This window comes from Symphalangus syndactylus, chromosome 1 (assembly GCF_028878055.3).
Source record: "Symphalangus syndactylus isolate Jambi chromosome 1, NHGRI_mSymSyn1-v2.1_pri, whole genome shotgun sequence".
NCBI classification, from domain to species: Eukaryota; Metazoa; Chordata; class Mammalia; order Primates; family Hylobatidae; genus Symphalangus; species Symphalangus syndactylus.
In genome coordinates, this window is record NC_072423.2 from 76,700,629 (window position 1) to 76,714,875 (window position 14,247).

The following is a 14,247-nucleotide window of genomic DNA, read 5'->3' on the forward strand; positions in this document are numbered from 1 at the left end:
TCACCTAGCTTGGAGGGCAATGGCACGATCTCGGCTTCAACTATGGGGTTTTCTAAATATAGAATAATGCTGTCTGCAAACAGGGATAGTTTGGCTTCCTCTCTTCCTCTTTGGATGCCCTTTATTTATTTCTGTTTGATTGCTCTAGTGAGGGCTTCCAATACTGTGTTGAATAGGAGTGGTGAGAGAGGGCATCCTTGTGCTGGTTTTTGAGGGGAATGCCCCCAGCTTTTGCCCATTCAGTATGATCTTGGCTGCAGATTTGTCATGAATGGCTCTTATTATTTCAAGACATGTTCCTTCAACATCTAGTTCATTGAGAGTTTTTAACATGAAGGGTGTGGAATTTTGTGGAAAGCCTTTTCTGCAAATATTGAGATAATTGTGGTTTTTGTCTTTGTTTCTGTTTATGTGATTAATCACATTTATTGATTTGCATAGGTTAAACCAACTTTGCATCCCAGGGATGAAGCCTACTTGATCGTGGTGGATTAGCTTTTTGATGTGCTGATGGATTCAGTTTTCAAGGATTTTGTTGAGGATTTATGCATTGAAGTTAATCAAGAATAACAGCCTGAAGCTTTATTTTCTGGTTGTGTTTCTGCAGGTTTTGGTATCAGGAGAATGCTGGCCTCATAGAATGTGTTAGGGAGGAGTCCCTCCTCCTCAATTTTTTTTTTTTTTTTTTTTTTTTTGGAAGCATTTCAGCAGAAACGGTATCAGCTCTTTTTTGTGCATCTGGTCAAATCCGGCTGTGAATCCATCAGGTCCTGGGCCTTTTTTTTTTTTTTTTTTGGTAGCTTATTTATTCCTATTCAACTTTGGAGCTCATCATTGGTCTGTTAAAACATTCAATTACTTCTTGATTCAGGCTTGGGAAGGTGGATGTGTAGAAAAATTTACCTATCTCTTCTAAGAAGGTTTTCTAGTTTGTGTGCATAGAAGCATATGTAGTAGTTACTCATGTTACTTGTATTTCTGTGGGATCAGTGGTCACATTGCCTTCATCATTTCTAACGGTGTTTATTTGGATCGTCTCTCTTCTCTATTAGTCTAGCTAGTGGTCTATGTATCTTATTAAAGTTTTCAAAAAATCAACCCCTGGATTTGTTGAACTTCTGAATAATTTTCTGAGTCTCAATTTCCTTCTTCAGTTAAGCTCTGATGTTGGTTATTTCTTGTCTTCTGCTAGCTGTGAGGTTGATTTATTCTTGCTTCTCTAATTCTTTCAATTGTGATGTTAGGTCATTAATTTGATATCTTTCTAACAATTTTTATTGTGTTGTGGTTCAAGAGTATGTTTGGTAGGATTTCAGTTCTTTTCATTAGCTAAGGATTATTTTATATCCAATATGGGGTTGATTTCAGAGCATGTGGCATGTGGTGATGAAAGAATGCATATTCTGTTGTTTTCAGGAACAGAATTATGTACAGGTCTATCAGACCCACTTGGTCCAGTGTTGACTTCAGTTCCCATATATCATTGTCAATTTTCTCCCTCAGTGATCTAACGTTGTCAATGGAGTGTTAAAGTCTCCCACTATTATTTTGAGGGAGTCTATGTCTCTTTGTGGATCTCCAAGAACTCGCTTTATGAACCTAGGTGCTCCTGTGCTGGATGCACACACATTCAGAATAGTTAGGTCTTCTTGTTGAATTCAACACTTTACCATTATTTAATGCCCTTCTTTGTCTTTTTTGATCTTTGTTGGTTTGAAATCTGTTTTGTCTGAAATTAGGATTGCAAGTCCTGCTTTTTTCTGTTTTCCATTTGCTTGGTAGATTTCCCCCCATCCCTTTCTTTTGAGCCTATGGGTGTCATTATGTGTTAGACACATCTCTTGAAGACAGCATATGATTGGTTCTTGCTTTTATATCCACCTTGCCACGCAGTGCCTTTTTAGTGAAGGGTATTTCACCCATTTACATATAAAGTTGGTGTTGATAATTGTGGATTTGATTCTGATGTTGTGTTGTTAGCCAACTGTTATGTTGGCTTGCTTTACAGTGTCAGTGGTCTGTGTATTTAAGTGCATTTTTGTACTAGCTGGTGGTGATCTTTCTATATTTAGTGCTCCTTTCTTTTTCTTTTTTTTTTTTTAAATATGGAACGCTTCACGAATTTGCATGTCATTCTTGCGCAGGGGCCATGCTAATCTTCTCTGTGTCGTTCCAATTTTAGTATATGTGCTGCCGAAGCGAGCACAGTGCTCCTTTCAAGATCTCTTGTAAGGCAGGTCTGGTGATAACAAACTCCCTCAACTTTTGCTTGTCTGAAAAGGATCTTATTTCTCCTTCACTTAGGAAGTTTGCTTGCGCTGGATATGAAATTCTTGTTTAAAGGATTTTTTTCCTTAAGAATGTCAAATATAGGCCCCCAATCTCTTCTGGCTTGTAGGGTTTCAGCTAAGAGGTCTACTGTTAGCCTGATGGGGTTCCCTTTGTAGGTGACCTGCCCTTTCTCTCTTGCTGCCTTTAACATTCTTTCTTTCATTTGGACCTTGGAAAATCTGATGATTATATGTCTTGGGGATGGTATTCTTGTGTAAAATCTTGCAGGAGTTCTCTGTATTTCCTGAATTTGTTTCATTCTCTAGCAAGCTTGGGGAAGTTTTCATGGACAATATGCGGAAATAGGTTTTCCAAGTTGTTGGCTTTCTCTCCGTCCCTTTCAGGGATGCCAACGATTCATAGACTTGGCCTCCTTATATAGTCCCATACTTCTCAGAGGTTTTGTTCAGGTCTTCTGGTTGTTTTAATAGTTTTTTGTCTGACTGTCTCATTTCAGAGAGCCAGACTTCAAGCTGTGAAATTCTTTTCTTAGCTAGATTTATTCTCCTGTTAATACTTGTAATTGCATTGTGAAATTCTTGTATTGTGTTACTCAACTCTGTCAGGCCTCTTAGGGTTTTGTTTTTTTTTTTCTATGGTGGCTATTTCATCCTTCAGCTCCTGTATTATTCTATTGTGATTCTCGGTTTGCTTGCATTAGGTTTTGCCATCTTCCCGAATCTCAGCGGTCCTCATTCGTGCCCGTAGTCTGAATTCTATTTCTATCACATAGCCAGCTCAGTCTGGTTAAGAACTCTTCTTGGAGAACTGTTGTGGTTATTTGGAGGACGTATGACACTCTGGCCATTTGAGTTACCAGAGTTCTTGCATTGGTTCTTTCTCATCTCTGCATGTGGGTGTTCTTTAACTTCAGTGTAGTCTGAGTATAGTCAACAGACTTCTTTTCTGGATGTTTTCACAGAACTGACACTTTATTCGGGTCTTGATTTGAAGCTGACTTCTTGTCTTTGGTTTCAGAGGGGAGTATGTTAGCAAGGTATTTTTGCATTGAGGTTTTGGGGTGTGATCCAGTAGGTAGCGCTTAGGAATACTGGTCAGTTGGTAAACTCTTGCTCGCTTGTGTGGCTCCTCCATTTTTAACCACACTTGCAGCCGTGTTCCTTCCCAGTACTCTGAAAGTTGGGTTCCTCTCCCCCTTGAGTGCTGGCTGTAGATTGTGGCTTGGCACTCCTGGGCTGCCCACTGCAGCTCTGGGGCGATCTCAGTGTTTATGTTCCTTCCCCAACTTGGAGGCACAGAGAAAGGGACCTTAGCAGTGGTTGTGGCCAAGGTTCTTTTGCGTGTCTCCTGGGGGCTCCACCCAGAGAGATGCAGGTCAGCATTCAGTCAGTGCAATCAGCCCAGGATGGAGGGTCTGTGCTGTGGGCCCAAGCCGGGGGTTCCCTGTCTGGTAGTAAGCAGAGGGGAGCGTGTGGGTGTGGGGCCCATGGGAGATTGACTGGCCTCCTCTCCTTGGGTCAACTGCAGCTTATTGGACGTGTGGATCAAGGACATAGGGTCTTTGCTCCTTCACTAGTCCAAGGGTAGCAAGGGCAGTTCCACTGCAGAGGCAGAGGCAGAGAGGCTTTCGGTTGCCCCTACAGGCTGTGTCAAGGGAGTTGCTGAGCTGCCACTGGCTCCATAGGTATGGCGAGGGGTGGCTAGAGGCCCAGGCCTGAAGGACCTGCCAGATGGGGAGTTTCGGGACTGGACATCCATGTAACAGTGTGGCCACTTTTCTGTAGGGCTGCTGCAGTATGCTGGGGGCCTGCTCCAGTCCCTAGTCACCTTGGATTTTTCAGCACCTGGAGGTATGAAGGTTGCAAAACAGCAAAGATGGTGGCCTGCCCCTCCCACTGGGAGCTCTGTTCCAGGGAGGTGTGGAGCTGTTGACGGCCTGAATGCATCTGTAGGAGGTAGCTGGAGAGACCTCGGTTGACAGGCCCCGCTGAGTGAGGAGAACCAGTATTGGGGCCACTTTTCTTTTTTCCTTTTTTTTGAGACAGTCTCACTCTGCCACCCAGGCTGGAGTGCAGTGGCGCAATCTGGGCTCACTGCAACCTCTGCCTGCTGGGTTCAAGCAATTCTCCTGCCTCAGCCTCCCGAGTAGCTGGGACTACAGGTGCACGCCACCACGCCTGGCTAACTTTTTGTACTTTTAGTCAAGAGGCCGTTTCACCATGCTGGCCAGGCTGATCTCCAACTCTTGACCTCATGATCTGCCCACCTCAGCCTCCCAAAGTGATGGGATTACAGGCGTAAGCAATTGTGCCTGTTTTTAGAAAACGGCACTACGTTTTTTTCAAAAACCAGTCTGTGCATCGTTCTGTTGAGCAGCTGTGTTGTGCTGTGCTATGCTGTGCTGTGCTGGGGGTCTGCTTCCATCCCCGATCTCCTTGTTCACTCCTGAGCCCGAAGGCTGGAAGGGCTAAGTTGCCCAAATAGAAGAGATGGTGGCCTACCGCACTCCCTGAGAGCTCCATCTCAAGGAGGCTGGGGACTTCTGTCAGCCAGAGAACACTGGCAAGGGTGGCTGGACACCCCAGTTGAAAGCTCCCACCCAGTGAAGAGGAACGGGATCAGGGACCCACTTGAAAAAGCAGTCTGGCCACATTTTCATAGAGCAGCCCCCAGTTGGCCCTTTTAAGCGGGTCCCTGATCCCGGTGTTTTCCACCTGACAGAGATCTGAAAACTCCCCAGGATGAACCTCCAAGAAGGAGAGGCGGGCCACCATCTTTGCTGTTGGGGCAACTTAGCCATTGCATCCTGCAGGCTTTAGAGGGTTCAAGCCGATCGAGGGTGGCAACGCCAGCCTAGCCCAGCCACACGCCATCCTCACTGAGCGGGACCTCCTAACTGGATCCTCCAGGCACTCTTGCCAGTGCTCTCCAGCTGACAGAGGTTTGAGGCCTCCGGGCGACGGAGCTCCTAGCGGGAGGAGCAACCTGCCATCTTTGCAGTTTTGGTGGCTTGGCGGATTCAGCTTTCTGGCTTGGAAGTGAATCCCGTGACCAGGAACGGGAGCGTACCCCCAGCACAGCACAGCTGCTCGATGAAAATATGGCCAGACTGCCTATTTTTTTTTAAGCATTGAGAGATGGACTGGCCTCCTCTTTTTGGGTCAACTGCAGCCTGCTGGAGGTGTGGATAAGGCAGGTAGGGTCTTTGCTGCTTCATTAGTCCAAAGGTAGCAAGGGTAGTTCCGCTGTAGAGGCAGTGGCAGAGAGGCTTTCAGTTGCTCCTGGAGGCTCTGTTCAGGGCGTTGCAGGGCGGCTACTGGCTTGGTATCTCTGGTGGGAGATTGCTGGAAGCCCAGGACCAGAGGACCAGCCCTCTGAAAAGATACAGTAATGTGCATCCATGGGACACTCTGGAGACTTTCCTGTAGGGCTGCTGCAGTATGCTGGGGGCCCAATCTTGTCCCTAGCCAGCTCAGATCTTCCAGTACCTAGAGGTAACGTGAGTGAAGGCTGTGAAACAGCAAAGATGGTGGCGTGCCCCTCCCTCCAAGAGCTCTGTCCCTGAGAGGTATGGACCTGTTGGTGGCCCAAACACACCTGTAGGAGGTGGCTGGAGACTACAGTTGGGAGGCCCTGCCCAGTGAGGAGGAACAAGATCAGGGCCCCCTTTAAAAAGCAGTCTGGCCTCGTTTTTATAGACCAGCTGCGCTGTGCTAAGGGTCCGCGCTTCAGCCCCCAGTCACCTAGAACTCTCCAAAGCCCACAAGCTGGAATGGCTAAGCCACCCAAATGGCAAAGGTAGCGGCATGCTTCTGCCTCTGGGAGCTTCATCCCAGGGAGTTTGGAAACCTCTGTTGGCCGGCAGACACTGGCAGGGGTAGTTGAAGATCCCTGCCAGGAGGTCTCACACATTGAGGAGGAACAGGATCGGCAGCCCACTTTAAAAAAGCAGTCTGGGCTGGGCGCGGTGGCTCACCCCTGTAATCCCACCACTTTGAGAGGCCGAGGCGGGTGGATCGCTTGAGATCAGGAGTTTGAGGCCAGGTGGGCAACATGGTGAGAACCCGTCTCTACTAAAACTCCAAAAATTAGCTGGGCATGCTGGCCTATGCCTGTAGTCCCAGCTACTCGAAAGGCTGAGGCTGGAGAATTGCTTGAACCCCGGAGGCGGAGGTTGCAGTGAGCCAAGATTGTGCCACTGCACTCCAGACTGGGAAACAGAAGGACATTCTATCTCAAAACACACACACACACACACACACACACACCCAAAAAAGTCTGGCCCCATTTTCATAAAGCAAGTGTGCTATGCTAGTGGTCTGCTCCAGCCTCCAGATGCCTCAGACTCTCCAAAGACTGAAGGCCGAAATGGCCTTCCAACAGCAAAGATGGCCATCCCAACAGCAAAGATGGCGGCCTGATCCTCCTCCTGGAAGGTCCCACAGAGTGAGGTTTAAGATGTCTGCCAGCCAAGGAATACCAGTGGAAGTGGCTGGAGACCCCAGTTGGGAGGTCCCACAAAGTGAGGAGAAACAGGATCCAGGACACTCTTAAGAAAGCAGCCTGGTCACGTTTTCATAGAACAGCTGTGCCGTGCTATGCTGTGCTGTGCTGTGCTGGGGGACCACTTCTGCCCCAGGTTGGCCTGCACTCTCCGAAGGCTGGAACGGCTAAGTTGCCCAAATGGCAAAGATGTGGCCTGCCCCTCCTTCTGGGAGGTCCCTCAGAGCAAGGTTTAAGATGTCTGTCGGCCAAGGAACACTGGTGCAGGTGGCTGGAGACCCTGTTTGGGAGGTCCTACAAAGTGAAGTGAAACGGGATCCAAGACACGCTTAAGAAAGCAGCCTGGCCAAGTTTTCGTAGAACAGCTCTGCTGTGCTGTGCTAGAGGAACATTTCTGCCGCAGGTTGGTCTGCACACTCTGAAGGCCAAAGGCTGGAATGGCTAAGCCATCCAAATGGCAAAGATGGCCCACCTCTCCCTCTGGGAGCCCCATCCTAGAGAGGAGTCAAATCTGTGTTAGCTGGAGACCACTGGCAAGAGTAGCTGAAGACCCCAGTTGAGAGCTCCCTCCCAGTGAAGAGAAACAGAAACAGGGACTGCTTATAAAAGCAGTCTGGCCTCGTTTCACAGGGTACCTGTGATGTGCTGGCGGACCCCATCCACACCCACCTCTCTATGGGCTTAAAAAAACAGCCTGGCCATGTATTTGCAAAACAGCCCCTCACTGACTTTTTTTAGTGGGTCTCCAGTCGTGGTATTCTCTGGCCAAGAGAGATCTGAAACCTTTCTGAACATACCAGAAGGAGAAATGGGCTGACATCTTTGTTGTCTGGGCAGCTTAGCCATTGCATTTTTTTGAGCTTTGGAGAGTCCAAGACCATGTGGTCAGGGGTGGTAGCAGAGCAGCGGGACTTCCCAGAAGGAGAGGCAGGCCAACATCTTTGCCATTTGGGCGACTTAGCCATTCCAGCCTTTGGCCTTCAGAGTGTGCAGACCAACCTGGCGCAGAAGTGGTCCCCCAGCACAACACAGCACAGCACAGCACGACACAGCTGTTCTATGAAAACATGGTGCAATCTCGGCTCACCGCAACCTCTGCCTCCTGGATTCAAGCAATTCTCCAGCCTCAGCCTTTCGAGTAGCTGGGACTACAGGCATAGGCCAGCATGCCCAGCTAATTTTTGGAGTTTTAGTAGAGACAGGTTCTCACCATGTTGCCCACCTGGCCTCAAACTCCTGATCTCAAGCCATCCACCCGCCTCAGCCTCCCAAAGTGGTGGAATTACAGGGGTGAGCCACCGCGCCCAGCCCAGACTGCTTTTTTAAAGTGGGCTGCTGATCCTGTTCCTCCTCAATGTGTGAGACCTCCTGGCAGGGATCTTCAACTACCCCTGCCAGTGTCTGCCGGCCAACAGAGGTTTCCAAACTCCCTGGGATGAAGCTCCCAGAGGCAAAGGCAGGCTGCTACCTTTGCCATTTGGGTGGCTTAGCCAGCCATTCCAACTTATGGGCTTTGGAGAGTTCTAGGTGACTGGGGGCTGAAGCACGGACCCTTAGCACAGCGCAGCTGGTCTATAAAAACGAGGCCAGACTGCTTTTTAAAGGGGGCCCTGATCTTGTTCCACCTCACTGGGCAGGGCCTCCCAACTGTGGTCTCCAGCCACCTCCTACAGGTGTGTTTGGGCCACCAACAGGTCCATACCTCCCAGGGACAGAGCTCTTGGAGGGAGGGGCACGCCACCATCTTTGCTGTTTCACAGCCTTCACTCATGTTACCTCTAGGTACTGGAAGATCTGAGCTGGCTAGGGACAGGATTGGGCCCCCAGCATACTGCAGCAGCCCTACAGGAAAGTCTCCAGAGTGTCACGTGGATGCCCGTTACTGTATCTTTTCAGAGGGCTGGTCCTCTGGTCCTGGGCTTCCAGCAATCTCCCACCAGAGATACCAAGCCAGTAGCAGCCCTGCAACGCCCTGAACAGAGCCTCCAGGAGCAACTGAAAGCCTCTCTGCCACTGCCTCTACAGCGGAACTACCCTTGCTACCTTTGGACTAATGAAGCAGCAAAGACCCTACCTGCCTTATCCACACCTCCAGCAGGCTGCAGTTGACCCAAAAAGAGGAGGCCAGTCCATCTCTCAATGCTTAAAAAAATATAGGCAGTCTGGCCATATTTTCATCGAGCAGCTGTGCTGTGCTGGGGGTACGCTCCCGTTCCTCGCCATGGGGTTCACTTCCAAGCCAGAAAGCTGGATCCGCCAAGCCACCAAAACTGCAGGATGGCAGGTTGCCCCTCCCGCTAGGAGCTCCGTCGCCCGGAGGCCTCAAACCTCTGTCAGCTGGAGAGCACTGGCAAGAGTGCCTGGAGGATCCAGTTAGGAGGTCCCGCTCAGTGAGGATGGCGTGTGGCTGGGCTAGGCTGGCGTTGCCACACTCGATCGGCTTGAACCCTCTAAAGCCTGCAGGATGCAATGGCTAAGTTGCCCCAACAGCAAAGATGGTGGCCCGCCTCTCCTTCTTGGAGGTTCATCCTGGGGAGTTTTCAGATCTCTGTCAGGTGGAAAACACCGGGATCAGGGACCCGCTTAAAAGGGCCAACTGGGGGCTGCTCTATGAAAATGTGGCCAGACTGCTTTTTCAAGTGGGTCCCTGATCCCGTTCCTCTTCACTGGGTGGGAGCTTTCAACTGGGGTGTCCAGCCACCCTTGCCAGTGTTCTCTGGCTGACAGAAGTCCCCAGCCTCCTTGAGATGGAGCTCTCAGGGAGTGCGGTAGGCCACCATCTCTTCTATTTGGGCAACTTAGCCCTTCCAGCCTTTGGGCTCAGGAGTGAACAAGGAGATCGGGGATGGAAGCAGACCCCCAGCACAGCACAGCATAGCACAGCACAACACAGCTGCTCAACAGAACGATGCACAGACTGGTTTTTGAAAAAAACGTAGTGCCGTTTTCTAAAAACAGGCACAATTGCTTACGCCTGTAATCCCAGCACTTTGGGAGGCTGAGGTGGGCAGATCATGAGGTCAGGAGTTGGAGATCAGCCTGGCCAGCATGGTGAAACGGCCTCTTGACTAAAAGTACAAAAAGTTAGCCAGGCGTGGTGGCGTGCACCTGTAGTCCCAGCTACTCAGGAGGCTGAGGCAGGAGAATTGCTTGAACCCAGCAGGCAGACGTTGCAGTGAGCCCAGATTGCACCATTGCACTCCAGCCTGGGTGGCAGAGTGAGACTGTCTCAAAAAAAAGGAAAAAAGAAAAGTGGCCCCAATACTGCTTCTCCTCACTCAGCGGGACCTGTCAACCGAGGTCTCTCCAGCTACCTCCTACAGATGCATTCAGGCCGTCAACAGCTCCACACCTCCCTGGGACAGAGCTCCCAGTGGGAGGGGCAGGCCACCATCTTTGCTGTTTTGCAACCTTCATACCTCCAGGTGCTGAAAAATCCAAGGTGACTAGGGACTGGAGCAGGCCCCCAGCGTACTGCAGCAGCCCTACAGAAAAGTGGCCACACTGTTACATGGATGTCCATTCCCAAAACTCCTCACCTGGCAGGTCCTTCAGGCCTGGGCCTCTAGCCACCCCTCACCAGACCTGTGGAGCCAGTGGCAGCTCGACAACTCCCTTGACACAGCCTCCAGGGCCAACTGAAAGCCTCTCTGCCACTGCCTCTGCAGTGTAACTGCCCTTGCTACCCTTGGACTAGTGAAGGAGCAAAGACCCTATGTCCTTGATCCACACGTCCAATAAGCTGCAGTTGACCCAAGGAGAGGAGGCCAGTCAATCTCCCATGGGCCCCACACCCACACGCTCCCCTCTGCGCACCACCAGACAGGGAACCCCCGGCTTGGGCCCACAGCACAGACCCTCCATCCTGGGCTGATTGCACTGACTGAATGTTGACCTGCATCTCTCTGGGTGGAGCCCCCAGGAGACATGCAAAAGACCCTTGGCCACAACCACTACTGAGGTCCCTTTCTCTGTGCCTCCAAGTTGGGAAGGAACATAAACACTGAGATCGCCCCAGAGCTGCAGTGGGCAGCCCAGGAGTGCCAAGCCACAATCTACAGCCAGCACTCAAGGGGGAGAGGAACCCATACTTTCGGAGTACTGGGAAGGAATACGGCTGCAAGTGTGGTTAGAAATGGAGGAGCCACACAAGCGAGCAAGAGTTTACCAACTGACCAGTATTCCTAAGTGCCACCTACTGGGTCACACCCGAGAACCTCAACACCAAAAGTACCTTGCTAACATACTCCCTTCTGAAACCAAAGACAAGAAGTCAGCTTCAAATCAAACCCGAATAAAGTGTCAGTTCTGTGAAAACATCCAGAAAAGAAGTCTACTGACTGTACTCAGTCTACACTGAAGTTAAAGGAACACCCACATGCAGAGATGAGAAAGAACCAACGCAAGAACTCTGGTAACTCAAATGGCCAGAGTGTCATACGTCCTCCAAATAACCACAACAGTTCTCCAAGAAGAGTTCTTAACCAGGCTGAGCTGGCTGATGTGATAGAAATAGAATTCAGACTATGGGCAGGAATGAGGACCGCTGAGATTCGGGAAGATGGCAAAACCTAATGCAAGCAAACCGAGAATCACAATAGAATAATACAGGAGCTGAAGGATGAAATAGCCACCATAGGAAAAAAAAAAACAAAACCCTAAGAGGCCTGACGGAGTTGAGTAACACAATACAAGAATTTCAGAGTCTACAGCGCCCACTGTGAGCGACACAGAAGACGGGTGATTTCTGCATTTCCAACTGAGGTACCAGGTTCATCTAACGGGGTAGTGCCGGAGAGTGGGTGCAGGACAGTGGATGCAGTGCACCGTGGGTGAACCGAAGCAGGGTGAGGCATCACCTCACCGGGGAAGTGCAAGGGGTCAGGGAATTCCCTTTCCTAGTCAAAGAAAGGGGTGACAGACAGCACCTTGAAAATCGGGTCACTCCCACCCTAATACTGCACTCTTCCAACGGGCTTAACAAACGGCACACCAGGAGATTATATCCTGCACCTGGCTCGGAGGGTCCTGTGCCCACGGAGCCTTGCTCATTGCTAGCACAGCAGTCTGAGATCAAACTACAAGGCGGCAGGGAGACTAGGGGAGGGGTGCCCACCATTGATCAGTCTTGACTAGGTAAACAAAGCAGCCGGGAAGCTCAAACTGAGTGGAGCCCACCACAGCTCAAGGAGGCCTTCCTGCCTCTGTAGGCTCCACCTCTGGGGGCAGGGCACAGACAAACAAAAGACAGCAATAACCTCTGTAGTCTTAAATGTCCCTGTCTGACAGCTTTGAAGAGAGTAGTGGTTCTCCCAGCACGCAGCTTGAGATTTGAGATCTGAGAACGGGCAGACTGCCTCCTCAAGTGGGTCCCTGACCCCCGAGTAGTCTAACTGGGAGGCACCCCTCAGTAGGGGCGGACTGACACCTCACACGGGCGGGTACTCCTCTGAGACAAAACTTCCAGAGGAACGATCAGGCAGCATTTGCGGTTCACCAATATCCGCTGTTGTGCAGCCACTGTTACTGATACCCAGGCAAACAGGGTCTGGAGTGGACCTCCAGTAAACTCCAACAGACCTGCAGCTCAGGGTCCTGACTGTTAGAAGGAAAACTAACAAACAGAAAGGACATCCACACCAAAAACCCATGTGTACGTTACCATCATCAAAGACCAAAGGTAGATAAAACCACAAAGATGGGGAAAAAACTGAGCAGAAAAAACGGAAACTCTAAAAATCAGAGCGCCTCTCCTCCTCCAAAGGAACGCAGCTCCTCACCAGCAATGGAACAAAGCCGGACGCAGAATGACTTTGACGAGCTGAGAGAGGAAGGCTTCAGAAGATCAAACTACTCTGAGCTAAAGGACGAAGTTCGAACTAACGGCAAAGAAGTTAAATCTTTGAAAAAAAATTAGACAAATGGATAACTAGAATAACCAAGGCAGAGAAGTCCTTAAAAAACCTGATGGAGCTGAAAACCAAGGCACGAGAACTACGCGACGAATGCACAAGCCTCAGTAATCAATGAGATCAACTGGAAGAAAGGGTATCAGCGATGGAAGATGAAATGAATGAAATGAAGCGTTAAGAGAAGTTTAGAGAAAAAAGAATAAAAAGAAACAAACAAAGCCTCCAAGAAATATGGGACTATGTGAAAAGACCAAATCTACGTCTAGTTGGAGTGCCTCAAAGTAATGGGGAGAATGGAACCAAGTTGGAAAACACTCTGCAGGATATTATCCAGGAGAACTTCCCCAATCTAGCAAGGCAGGCCAACATTCAAATTCAGGAAATACAGAGAATGCCACAAAGAGACTCCTCGAGAAGAGCAACTCCAAGAAACATAATTGTCAGATTCACCAAAGTTGAAATGAAGGAAAAAATGTAAAGGGCAGCCAGAGAGAAGGTTGGGTTACCCACAAAGGGAAGCCCATCAGACTAACAGCTGATCTCTCGGCAGAAACTCTACAGGCCAGAAGAGAGTGGGGGCCAATATTCAACATTCTTTTTTTTTTTTGAGATGGAGTCTTGCTCTGTCACCCAGGCTGGAGTACAGTGGCGCGGTCTCAGCTCACTGCAAGCTCCGCCTCCCAGGTTCACACCATTCTCCTAGGTCAGCCTCCCAAGTAGCTGGGACTACAGGTGCCCGCCACCAGGTCCAGCTCATTTTTTTTGTATTTTTAGTAGAGACGGGGTTTCACCATGTTAGCCAGGATGGTGTTGATCTCCTGACCTCGTGATCCCCCCGCCTCAGCCTCCCAAAGTGCTGGGATTACAGGCATGAGCCACTGCGCCCAGCTTTAACATTCTTAAAGAAAAGAATTTTCAACCCAGAATTTCATATCCAGCCAAATTAAGCTTCATAAGTGAAGGAGAAATAAAATCCTTTATAGACAAGCAAATGCTGAGAGATTTTTGTCACCACCAGGCTTGCCCTAAAAGAGCTCCAGAAGGAAGCAATAAACATGGAAAGGAACAACCGGTACCAGCCACTGCAAAAACATGCCAAACTGTACAGACCACTAAGGCTAGGAAGAAACTGCATCAACTAACGAGCAAAATAACCAGCTAACATCAAAATGACAGGATCAAATTCACACATAACAATACTAACCTTAAATGTAAATGGGCTAAATGCTCCAATTAAAAGGCACAGACTGGCAAACTGGATAAAGAGTCAAGACCCATCAGTGTGCTGTATTCAGGAAAACCATCTCACGTGCAGAGACACACATAGGCTCAAAATAAAGGGATGGAGGAAGATCTACAAAGCAAATGGAAAACAAAAAAAGGCAGGGGTTGCAATCCTAGTCTCTGATAAAACAGACTTTAAACCAACAAAGATCAAAAGAGACAAAGAAGGCCATTACATAATGATAAAGGGATCAATTCAACAAGAAGAACTAACTATCCTACATATATATGCACCCAATACAGGAGCAGCCAGATT

The 14,247-nt window shown here is 49.3% G+C and overlaps 1 protein-coding gene and 1 non-coding gene across 2 annotated transcripts in view; both read right to left on the bottom strand.

Moving 5' to 3' along the window:
• Positions 1-14,247, bottom strand: part of LOC134736893 (ankyrin repeat domain-containing protein 62) — a 103,888-nt gene that overhangs the window by 44,346 nt on the left and 45,295 nt on the right. The gene's annotated exons all lie outside the window — the stretch shown is intronic.
• Positions 2,100-2,206, bottom strand: LOC129461116 (U6 spliceosomal RNA). The gene has a single exon (XR_008650382.1). It is a non-coding gene; the product is annotated as a U6 spliceosomal RNA (small nuclear RNA).